The following is a 12,068-nucleotide window of genomic DNA, read 5'->3' as shown; positions in this document are numbered from 1 at the left end:
CGCATGCGCCACATCTGACAGGTGATCACAATATATATCACGCACGGAAATTGAAATTAAAGGGGACAAGCGATTTATTTCCCCTGGAGTCACGTGTGATCAGACCTGAAAATTTACCCTTATGCTGAACGTCTTCTCAGTGGCTGCTGACAGATTTGATATGTCATTGCTGTGATCGTGAGTTGCAGTATAGCTGGATAATAATAATAATAAAAAAAAGAGCAGCACTGGATAATTTCACATCACTTTAAATGTTATACCCGATTAATTGCATTTTCTAGACAAATGACGCTCCCCTGTCACGTTCACTTATTTCTCTTGTTCCTGAAAGCACAGTGGATTTAAATCAACACTGAGCACAAGAAAGGCAAATAATGCCTCATCTGCTTTATGTATGTGCTAGGTCCTCTTTTGGATTTGCAGTGTGAGCATGCCCGAGCACCATTAAGAAAGTGAGCAAGCTATGACCCTCTGTTGTCTGAAAGACAGAATGAGAGCTCTTTCCCCGGCTTATATATTGTAAAGTTCAGCTTTAGACTCTGTCTTAGAAGAAATTAGTTCATCTGACCTGCCTCTAAGTTTTCTTCTTATAGTGCTCTCTGTCAATTTAGTTAAGGTAAATGTTCCAACCAGCCTTGGTTCCGGATCTCTTCCACAGTAATAATGGGCTAGATATAATCCACACAGCCTCCATTATAGAGTATCAGTTCATTTAGTTTCATTAACAAATAAACATGCTTAGTGAAGCAAAATGCATGAGTAACTCTGTGCACAAGCAGCTCGTGTTGTTTTATTTAGCTCATACAAAAGAAATTCACACCAACTGCCACTGTATATCAGTTCTTCCATGGTTCAGACCTGGACACCTGTCAAGATTTTGACTGCATAATCTCGTTTTTTCCCCTTGTACTAACTTTCTTATCTCTGTCACAACTGAAAGAGCAGATGTGAGGAGAAGAGACAATTTGGACAATCATATCTGGTCCTGCTTTGGAAAACTTTTCCAGTTCAAGGAGGTTGCATATCATGATCACAGCTTTTGGCAGCTCTGCAGAATTTATAATTATATTCGAAACAGATAACCATGTAAATGCAAAAATGTGTATACTACTAAAATATTCAAATATGTAGTTTTCTTCCTGGTGAACTGATGATATGGAATATATCACAAAGTTTAGCAAAACTTTTGCTCTATTATTTATCACTTCTGTAGCATCCTGCTACCATAAAAGAGGAAATTCACCCTCAGCGATTACTCACCACCACAGTTCATCATTTTTGAGCACTAATATAGATCCACCAGGGCATGCATGTTTACTCAGTCGTACAGTCAATAATTTCCTACTCAGTGTCTGGTAAGCCTGAGGAAGCTCTGTGGGAAGGATAGAGAGCAAGTGTTGTGTGGGCGTGTGGAAGAGTTACGTCATGTGTGATGTGTGAGCAGCAGAATCGCTATGATCTCTCTTTGGAAAGCGCCAAATCTGGCTTCACTGCAGACATGTACACATACACAAACAGATACTCACACAGGAAACATGTAGCACAATCTCCATCTGGGGATATAGGCTGTAACTTTTCCGTGTCCTCCTACCTGGGCTGAAAATCCATTAAGTAATCTCAAAACTGCTTATCTCTACCTCATCCTCACAATCTGCCGCTTCCTTCTGTTTCCTCTTTTTGTTTTTGTAAAGTTTTAGAACAGAAAAAGAGTAGAGCTAAAATTATGTTAATGCACACTAATACCTTTATGTGCCATTAGGTAATGTCTTAGGTCATTGTTGTATCGTGAGCTTTAGGTTTCATATTTTCTTCTGACAATGATTACGAGATAAATAATATGATTAGCTTTGATATTTAAAGCACATTACAGTAAACAGGCTGTCTATAATTTAGTGTTTATCATTAAACAGTTTACACTCTTCCTCACAACAGATTTGTTTGTCAGTCAATATTATGTAAGACAGCAGGAAATCACCAGATGTGGGACGAGCATGTTCTTTTCTTTTGTTCCCTCCCTACTTGTCAGTTTAAATACAATAACCAAAATCTCCACTGTCACCATCCTTTTTTCCCCCACATATTCTTTGATAAGGGCAGACCAGACTTTGCTCTCACACAACTAAGACATCGCAGATTTTTAACTGCATCACTCACATGTTTACCAGCTGACCTCAAAGTGAATTAGAGTCTGTCACGTGTATCCAGGAACGAAACAAAAACCAAGTTGCTGATGGGAAGCTTTGAAAGCTCACTTCTTTTCAGTGGCTTCACATGTATAGAAAGTACAACCCCAATTACTAACAAGTTGGGACATAAAATTTAAATAAAAAACACAATGCAATGATTTGCAAATCTCATAAACCTATGTTTTATTCGCAGCAGAATGTGGAAAGCATATCTAATGTTTAAGCTGAGAAAATGTAACATTTTAAGAAAAAATAAGGTGACTTTAATGATGATATGGTGATGACAACACAGCTTAAAAAAAGTTGAAAATGCATGTTTACCACTGTAACATCTATCTTAACAACAATCCTGGGAAACATCTGGGAACTGAGGAGACCAATTCCAGGACTGTCCCATTCTTGTCTGATATAGAATCCCAGTCCTCAACAGTCCTGGGTCTTTTTTTTTTTTTAAATCAAATAGGTGAACGGTCTAGACTGTAGGCAGATTGGTTCAGCACCGAGACTCTTCTAGCACAAACCACACTGTTACAATAGTTGGCAGTAAGCAGTTTACCATTTTCTTGTTGAAAGGCTTTCACTGACAAAAGATTCTGCCTGCATGGGAGCACATGTTGATTTAAAACCTGTATATACCTTTCAGCTTTGCTGCTGCCTTTCCAGCTGTGCAAGCTGCCGATTTAATAGGCATTAAGTCGCTCCCACATCATCAGAGACGCAGGCTTTTGAATGAGCACTGATAACAAGTCAGATGGTCCCTCTCCTCTTTAGTCCAAAGGATGCAACATCCATGTTTTCCAAAATGAAAATTAGTCTGACCAAAGAAACATTTTCCACTGTTTTCAATCTTAAATGAACTTTTGACCCGAAAACACAGCCGTGTTTCTGAATCTTGTTCACATATTGGTTCTTCTTTGCATGATAGAGCTTTAACCTTTGTTTGTGGATGCCATGGTGAACTGTGTTCACAAACACAGAAGTGTTCTTAGGCCCAAGCCCGTTTCTATGACAGAATCATGCCTGGTTTTAATGCAGCGCTGCCAAAGATCACAGGCATTCAATACCGATTTCTCCAATTTGTCATTTGATGATATGATGTACTGTAAATGATGAGAAGACAATTTTATGTTGAGGAACATTATCCTGAAATTGTTCCACAATGTAGCTTTTTGTCCATTTTTACAAACCTCTTATGCGGTTTTTATATTCAGCTACGTTACTGACCTGTAGCCAATTAACCTATTTGGGATGTTTTGTTTTGTTTTTTTGCTAAATGTTCCTCCAGGTGTTTTTTTGTTTTTTGTTTTTTTGGTACCACTTACTTTTCCAGATTTTAGTTTTCCCACGTTAATGCCATCACATTCAAAATGAGGTGATAGTTTTTTGTGAAATATGAAGATTTTGTAGTTTAAACATTTGATATGTTTTCTATTTTGTATTGTGAATAAAATATGTTTTATATGGCAGTTTGAACTTCAGACCTGCTTGCACGGGGACAGAAGAGCTTCTTGCTACTTTGCTTATCTGTTACTAGCCCAGTAATAAAAACCATAAATGTGTCTTTTATAGGAATTTTAAATAAGAAAATAAACATGATGGCGTGACTAAGAAGAGTTGACCAAACACATCTGTAGTTCTCGCTCATGTAGTAACGCTCTTGTATTCTACACTTGTATTCTTCTCTCCACAGTTGATACCAACACCCACACACCCGTCCCTATTTCTCTCTCACTGTTTCTCTATCAGGCTGTGTACACAAACAAACTCAAACAGATTTGAGAGGCAGTACTTATCTCTCTCTCATTTTAATTAAGCAGACACTGTGGAGCATTATGCTGCCTAGCAGTTTCTAACTTCCCTAGCTGCAATTCTCACATATGAGACTGCTACTTCCGCAACAAGAACAACAGTCAAACATTCACTTTTTTTGATAATGTTGGAATAAGTTTACAAAAACACACACCTCTGACGTTGACCCTTGAGGAATTCAAAGCAGTTTTTTCCCGGCATGGTTTTCTCGGGAGCAGAGCCGGAGCAAGGTGGAGTGGTAACCTGCATCGAGGTGTATTGCTGTCCTCTGTAGGTCTCTAGGTCTCTGTGCCTGAGTATCTGGCAGGTTCACAATGTAATCTATACAGTAACCTGATCACACACACTTTGCCAGCATCATTAAATTTACATATCTGCCCCTGGGAGGGGAAAATATGGACTTGCAATAATACTCTCTGAACAGAACCGAAACACATGTGGAAAGAGCAAAAATCACTAATATAATATTAACAGCAGATGAAGGTGTTTACAGGTTCTGTATTTCAGGAATCTAGTTCTGTGTGTAATTCGATCTAATGCAGGCTGTTATTCGTTGCAACATGTTATTAATTGCCAGAATATAGATCCTTACATCCCTGAAGGGACTGGCTCAACAGTGGACAGGAAAAATACACAAAAATTGCACACTCTGTCATGAGTTGTTTTTCCTGTTGAATGCGTTGTTTACAGTTCGACTCAAGTACAAACTGTGTCACACATAAAATATGTTCCAAACAATGCAACTGACTGACCGTTAACTTGATTGTGTTCGAATGTACATGAGACACAGGTAGAGATTAGATTAGATAGAACTTTATTAATCCCTCGGGTGGGTTCCTCTGGGAAATTCGATTTCCAAAAAAGCACAGCACCGACAGAAGTTACAGAGTTATACACACACACATATATATAAATACAGAGACAATATAAATAAAATATACGAAGGGGATAAATAGAATAAATAGGAATAAAAATAAAAATAAAAAGTTAAAAAATAAAGAGTTACCAAGCACTGGCAGTCTGATGTGTGTCACTTGGGAGAATGGTTTGTGCTTTGTGCCTTCCTCACTCAGCATTGTGCTAGAACACTGAGCAAGCCTCTAAAGCCACCCAGTCCTTTTTCCTGATGAGTGACCACTGCTATCTCCCGTACTAAAAATACTCTTAAAGAGACAGCACCGACAAGACATCTGTATGGGCTTATCACTGCCCCTACTACTCTTATCTTGCTTTTCACACCAGCCCCTCCCTCTGCTGCCATGTCACGGGAGAAATTTGAGGATTACCCAGTTCACGCCCCCAAATCCTCCAAATCAGTGAGCACAAAATCACTGCTGATAGAGTCAGACTGGCATAGGTGAAAAGGATGGACGAGAATAAAAATGAGTCTTTATTTTCTAGTCTGACAGGAAATAAGCACTACCTTAATGAATATCTTACGGCCGAGAGGAAAAAAGTCAATGACAGGTTTAGCAGATGTAGGACCAGGCAGTATGAACTGTGCGTCTAGAAAACCCAATTTGGCTGAAAAGACTCACATCAGCTTTAATGCTAATGGAATTGCTAATGGAATTGGCAAAAGCCTTAAGTAAAACATTTTGCTGTCTTTCTCAGGCATATCTTGCTGACATTATTAAGCTTTAATTATAAAAGGCATGGAGAGTGTGTGCATTTGCTTTGTGTTTCCAGATCTTACAATATCATACTTGGCAAATCTCTGAAATCCGCATTTCAACCATGTGACAGCATAAACCTTTGTGCACCTCAGTCTATGTAGCATGTAATCATACAAGCCCTGAAACGGCCAATCTATAATGGTGTCGGTGCCTGAATGGCATCAGAATGTTTGTACAGGTTCTGTGATAAGGTCCAGACAGCCAGCTGTATATAATTGAAGAGGTGTAAAAGAAGATGGGGTTTTAGACTACAAGGAGAGTCCTGCACTAACAGTGTACAGTGTCAGGGGTAGCCTTTCTTCAGCTTGCATGCAGGCACTTTAACTAAAATGTATATTTCTTTTGCAAAGAAATTCAAATCAAATTCAATAGCATTGCTACCAAATGTTTGCAAAAAGAGCATTTTTTTATTATTAGTATTAGTATTTTCAAATTGCACTTTATTCTCAAATGTTTTCAGTGTATATGGTATTTATATACTGCATGCTGCAAAATGTGTTTTAAAATAAATATTATTTCTGACTAATATGAACCAATGGAGATGTGCACTTCTTGCATTAGTTGCTTGTTTTCTATTTGTGTGGCTCTCTTAGTATTCAACTCTTGCGGCTTGAAAGCCTCTAGTGAAAAAGAGACGATGACCTTGCATGTGTGCGTAGTGTGTGTCCTGATGATTTCTAAGATGGACACCATGAAGAGTGAGAGGCATCACTTTCTGGTGTATTTTTCATCAGGGAGTTTTGCAGTATACTCTTATATCAGCTTCACTGGCACTCGCTTAGTTGCTGAACAGCAGAGAAACTGTACCACCTGGTGTATGTGTGTGCACCAGGGTATATCTGTATGTGTGTGTCTGTGAGTGCGCGTCTGTGTGACTGAGTATGCACACTGTACTCAACCTGCCCAGGGAGAGGATCTATTCTCTCATCAAATATTCACCAGCAACCACAGGCTCCCAGCTGCCTGCTGCTATAATGCACACATATTGCTATGTTATTCAGTGCTTGACGAACATTCAGCTGTCAACTGAAAAAAAAGTGCCTCGTAAAATGTTTGAACAGTCCATTTTGAGAATCAGTTTTCAGTGTCTGCAGCTCCCCTGGAAGTGTACACATAAATCACATGTTTAAAATGTATTCACAACCATAGATCAAATCAACAATGTGTGGCATTTTCATGAAAAACAGATCATTAAACTATGCTTTAAAAGCAGTTCATGTATTTTAATGCTAACATTCAGGATGTTTAATTTATACTAAAAAATATAACTGGGTAACTCTTAGCTGAAAGAATAATACTGGGTTCTGCCTTCCTATACTTTAATAAACTAATGCGTATTAATGAAGAAATATAGTAACGCTATTGGTTTTATATGTTTCAACTAGACAATGTTAGTTTCAAAGCTCAGACTGTTGAACTGTTGAGGCAAATTTGGAAAGTTAAACTGCATTTAAATGTGTGGTTCATGAAAGAACTGGAGTGTGGCAAAAGAAAAGCTGTGATCACTTCCAAAGTATTAGTGTACAACACGACGCTTTGAAGAATATCTCTGAAAGTGTCATGAAGTGCTGAACAATCTGCTTAAGACTACTAATTTGATCACTCATACAAATCCGTGTATTTTCTGTGGATGAAACTAACAGATGCTGGTACCTTACAGCCTTAAGCACTTTCTGTTTTCACTCAGGGGCCCTGGGATCATTTAGCATTGGGTAAAATATCTTTGTCCTCATTGGTTTCTTCATCTTTTATCACCTGTCTGCAGCAGAGGATGCTTTATATTTGTCTTTACTAAAACACCACACTTAGGTTTAGTTACATTTGGTCTCTTATACCGTAACAATTTTTTTCATTTTATGTTTGTTTTCCTAAGTATATTTCACAAACAGGCTAGAAGAAAATCACATAATGCAAATAATAATGTCCAAACGTCATCATTATTTTCCTTTGCTCCCTCCCTCCCTCTCTCTCTTTCTGTGCATATTGATTAGATGAATGGTTGAGAGGCTTCAACGGACAAGCAGGCTGAATGCCTACTGTATATGCTTACTTAACAGGATGCAAATCCTTGAGTACATGCATTTCTGTAGCTGGGATCAACAATAAATATAGATGAATTCTTGCAGCTCCATAGTATGTCTGAGACTGTTTCACTTCTCTGTAACCAAATAATAATCTCTACATTTATATATAAATCAAGACTTTTCATTGTATTACTCCTGCATATAAAAGCCAATACGACCAATATTTGCTGCTTCTCAGTGCATGTTGTTTGGTGTTTAACAGCCTTGGCCAGCTGTTGGAGCTGACATGGTACAAAGGTCAGAGTTATGTAATGAGCAAGACGCTGGGATAAAGAGATGGATTAGAGGAGAGAGCAACCCCCACAGGGACATAAATGTAGTGATTACACTGAGATTCATGACGCAGTATTCATGCATTACTTTCGCTAAACAGTGCACTTTACTGAATAGAGATGTTAAATAAAGCTGCACAGATGCATTTTTTTTTTATTGATTTTTTGTTTATTGCTTTGTTTTCCTATCTCCTGACTGTGTTGTTGTTTTAAACTTTTTTTCTTCTCTCTTCAAAAAGAAATTTCATTTCATATTAGTATGTAGGCATTCTGTTGGTAAAATATACAAATAAATGCCAAAAAATAATGAGTTGTGCTGAGCAGCATTACAAATTTTTACCTGTCTGTCATGCACGATATTTTAGGGCAACCAAGTTTTTCACTTGCATCCGATACCTCTCTTGGAAGATTTCGAGTTCAGGTTTCCAGATGAGGCAGTAATATAATTCAAAGTTTGTTATCCCTGGAGAGGCAAACCCCAAAGGTGACGGGAGCACAGAGCTCCCCATCACACACCTCAGTGGGTATACGCAGTGTTGGTCAAGTTACTTGAAAAAAGTAATCAGTAACTAATTACTGATTACTTCCCCAAAAAAGTAATCCCGTTACTTTACTGATTACTTATTTTCAAAAGTAATTAATTACTTAGTTACTTAGTTACTTAGTTACTTTTTAAAAACACGATTTACAACCTGAATAGGTGATAAAGCGATAGATCTTTCAGCCCAATTCTACTTTTTCTACATAATCCATCATACAAAATGTAATCAAATGGAAAAGTCTCTTTTTTAACTTGTTTTATCATTTTTAATCTTTTAACTTTATGCATCAAGCAAAAATTTAATTATATGCAACATTCTGTGACTTGAATAAATGAGTTTAACATTTAAACCTATTTTCTGCACATTCCAGCACATAAAATAAAATAATTTTTTGTGTTTACACTCACTCTTTCAAATAGATGCAAGTAAAACACAGCAGAACATAAATAAAGTCAAAGACTCAGCGGTCCTGTTGCTCTATTTTCACCTGTAAAGCAGGACTGCAGTAGGCGGAGGTTTACCCTGGTGCAGGTGTGCAGCGGTCAGTGGAAGGATACGGCAGTGTCTCTGTGAGTTTCCCATTACCTCGTTGCACACTCGGTGCTTCCTTGGAAGTTTAGGGGTTTTTTTCGCTGTAAAAAGAAGTTTTCTTCCCACGCACGATGGACGCTAATGTTTTTGTCACTTTTTATGGAATCAAACTCAAAGTAAGGTCAGTACTTCCATGCTTTAAACGCTGCATGCTCATACTCTCTCCCGCACTCGATATGTGATCCATTGTTGATCTGCACACAGCTGTTGTCACTAACGGCGCACTCTCTTACGTCACTGTCGTGAGACATTCTCGCAAAAAAACACGGTTTTAGTAACGCAGTAACGCAGCGTTCCTACGGGAAAGTAACGGTAATCTAATTACCGATTTTGCAATAGTAATCCCTTACTTTACTCGTTACTCGAAAAAAGTAATCAGATTACAGTAACGCGTTACAAGTAACGCGTTACTGCCCATCTCTGGGTATACGTTACTCTGTGCCCTCTTTTCTTTGCTTTATTCTCTTCACAATTTCCCTATCTCTCTCTGACTCATTCTGCTTTCTCTGCTTTCCCTTGCCTATCAGTCGGAAAAGTCAGATGATCTACACTTCCCATCTTTCTCACTCGCTCAGCTGTCCTTTCTAAGCCTCTCGTGTCTTCTGAAGTATGGGCGCTGTGGGAAACATCGCAGCTCCCATACTGATGGCTGGTAGGGATCTTTATTATTCACAAAGTCATTCCTGGGATCAGAGAAAAGCACACTGACACATGAATCAGAGTGAATCCTCTTGAATGTGTAATTTGAGTTTTCATGTCTTGTATAGGTGACACATGTGCTATTGCAAGCAATATACAAAAACAAAGCCCACTCAGGGGTCAGTACAAGCTCTCTCACTTTGGTTATCTAATGTAGTGGCTGCTGGGGAAATATACTTCTATGACAGCTTTGTCATTGAGATAACACTGGGCAGCATAGCACATGTTGTCCTGTTGCTGTGTGTACAGTGTTTTTGTGTATGACATTTTTTGTATTATCATCCATCATACAACCTCATTTCCTGAAAAGTTGTCACAATATGAAAAATTCAAATAAGACAGAATGATTTGAAAATTTTATAAACCCATATTTCATTCACAACAGAAAATAGAAAACATCACATTTTAAAATTATTATTATAAGAAGAAAAATAATGTAATTTAAAGTTTTATAGGAACAACCTGTCACAAAAAAGCTGGGACAGAGTCTTGTTTACCACTGTGTAGCATCCCTGTTTTCTTTGAAGAACGGTCTGTAAACATCTGTGAATGGAGCAAATATCTGGACTTTTGGATTCGCAGAAATGTTCCACTCTCGTCTGATATACAATTCTAACTGTCAACAGTCCAGGTTTATAGTATTTTTCATTTGTGAAACAAATCTTTTTAGTTGGAAAGGTCCGCAGGCAGGCCGGTTCAGCCCCTGGACTCTCCTAACACAAAACTGTGTCGTTATAATATACATGCATATACCTTTCAGCACTGATGTTGCCTTTCCAGATGTACAAGCTTTCACTTCCATAGCTAATAGTTCATTCCCATACGTTGACAGATGCTATAAAATACAAAACAAAACCAAAATATACTAAAAAATATTATACAAGAGAGAAAACTATGAGAGCTATCTGTTCATATTTGCTGGGCACAGCACAATCAGTTGTTGCAAAAATGCACAGGGACACAACATTAAAGAGTGTTAGTACTTGTAGCAGATCATTTACCATTTGTTCATTTTCCACTGCCTGATAACCTCCCCCTTTTTTCTGTGGCATTTTCACTTGTAATCAAATACAGTGGATTCTGATGGAAGCAGTGCTGTGTGGCAACAACAAAGACAACAGGGGACAAAAACGGGAAAATTGCAAACAGAGGAAAAGACTGAGCATTATCCTCAACAAAGCCAAGGAAGGGTACTGTTTTTATTACAGAGCCCTTTGACTGTTGGGGTCTTTGTTGGTTTACAGAGTTTTGAGCACAATTAATTTGCCTCTCAATCCTAAAATGCATAATTAATATGAGTTGTTCCAGATTTATTTTTTTCTTTTCCATCTGTTTTCATCTACTCAGATGGAATCCATGTGTTGGATCAGAAGACAAATTTAGGAGGTGAATTAAGGGTTTAATTCCATAAGAAAGGAAGGCACTTTGGAGCTTAACTAAGAGAACAAGTTTCATGTAGTAGAGTATGATTTATGAGTGACCACAGGGACTACTGGTTACAGGGGCCCAAGAAACAGTGTTAAAAACTTGACCGAAAGAGAGAAAAGGATTCTTTGATGAGGAGGTGAGCTGAACTGAGTCTGTTGCTATGGTAGCCATGTGGAATAAATCAGCAGCATGAATTCCATTCTGAAATGCCTTCAGCACCCCACTGACTCAGGTAGACCCAGGCGGAATGTGAATGAGTCTGATGTCCCAGTATGTATTTCACTCTGGAGAATAAAAAGAACCCTGAACAGATGTTATTGGTTGCCCTAGATGTATTTTTCGGTGACGGTGACATTTTATACAGGTAAATACATACTGCACTATAATCAGTGTTGGGGGGTAACGGAATACATGTACCGCCGTTACCTATTTAAAATACAAAATATGAGTAACTGTATTCTGTTACAGTTACCGTTTAAAAAGGTGGTATTCAGGATACAGTTACTTTGGAATATGTAACGGAATACGTTACAAAATACATTTTGGGTCATGTATTCTGTAATCCATAGTGCAATATATTTTAAAAGTAACCTTCCCAACACTGACTATAATATAAATGCAAAAAATAGAAAAGAAAAAAAAGTGGGGCTGTGGTTCATGGCCAGCCATCTCCACTTTGGTCTTAAGGACATCAAGTTCCAGAAGTTTTGTACTTTCTTCAGGTGCAGCTCGGCAAACCTGAACTATGCTACCACCTTCTTTTAATCGGGAAGCAACCTTC

The sequence above is a fragment of the Astatotilapia calliptera genome, chromosome 7 (genome assembly GCF_900246225.1).
Source record: "Astatotilapia calliptera chromosome 7, fAstCal1.2, whole genome shotgun sequence".
NCBI classification, from domain to species: Eukaryota; Metazoa; Chordata; class Actinopteri; order Cichliformes; family Cichlidae; genus Astatotilapia; species Astatotilapia calliptera.
This window is presented reverse-complemented; position numbering follows the sequence as displayed.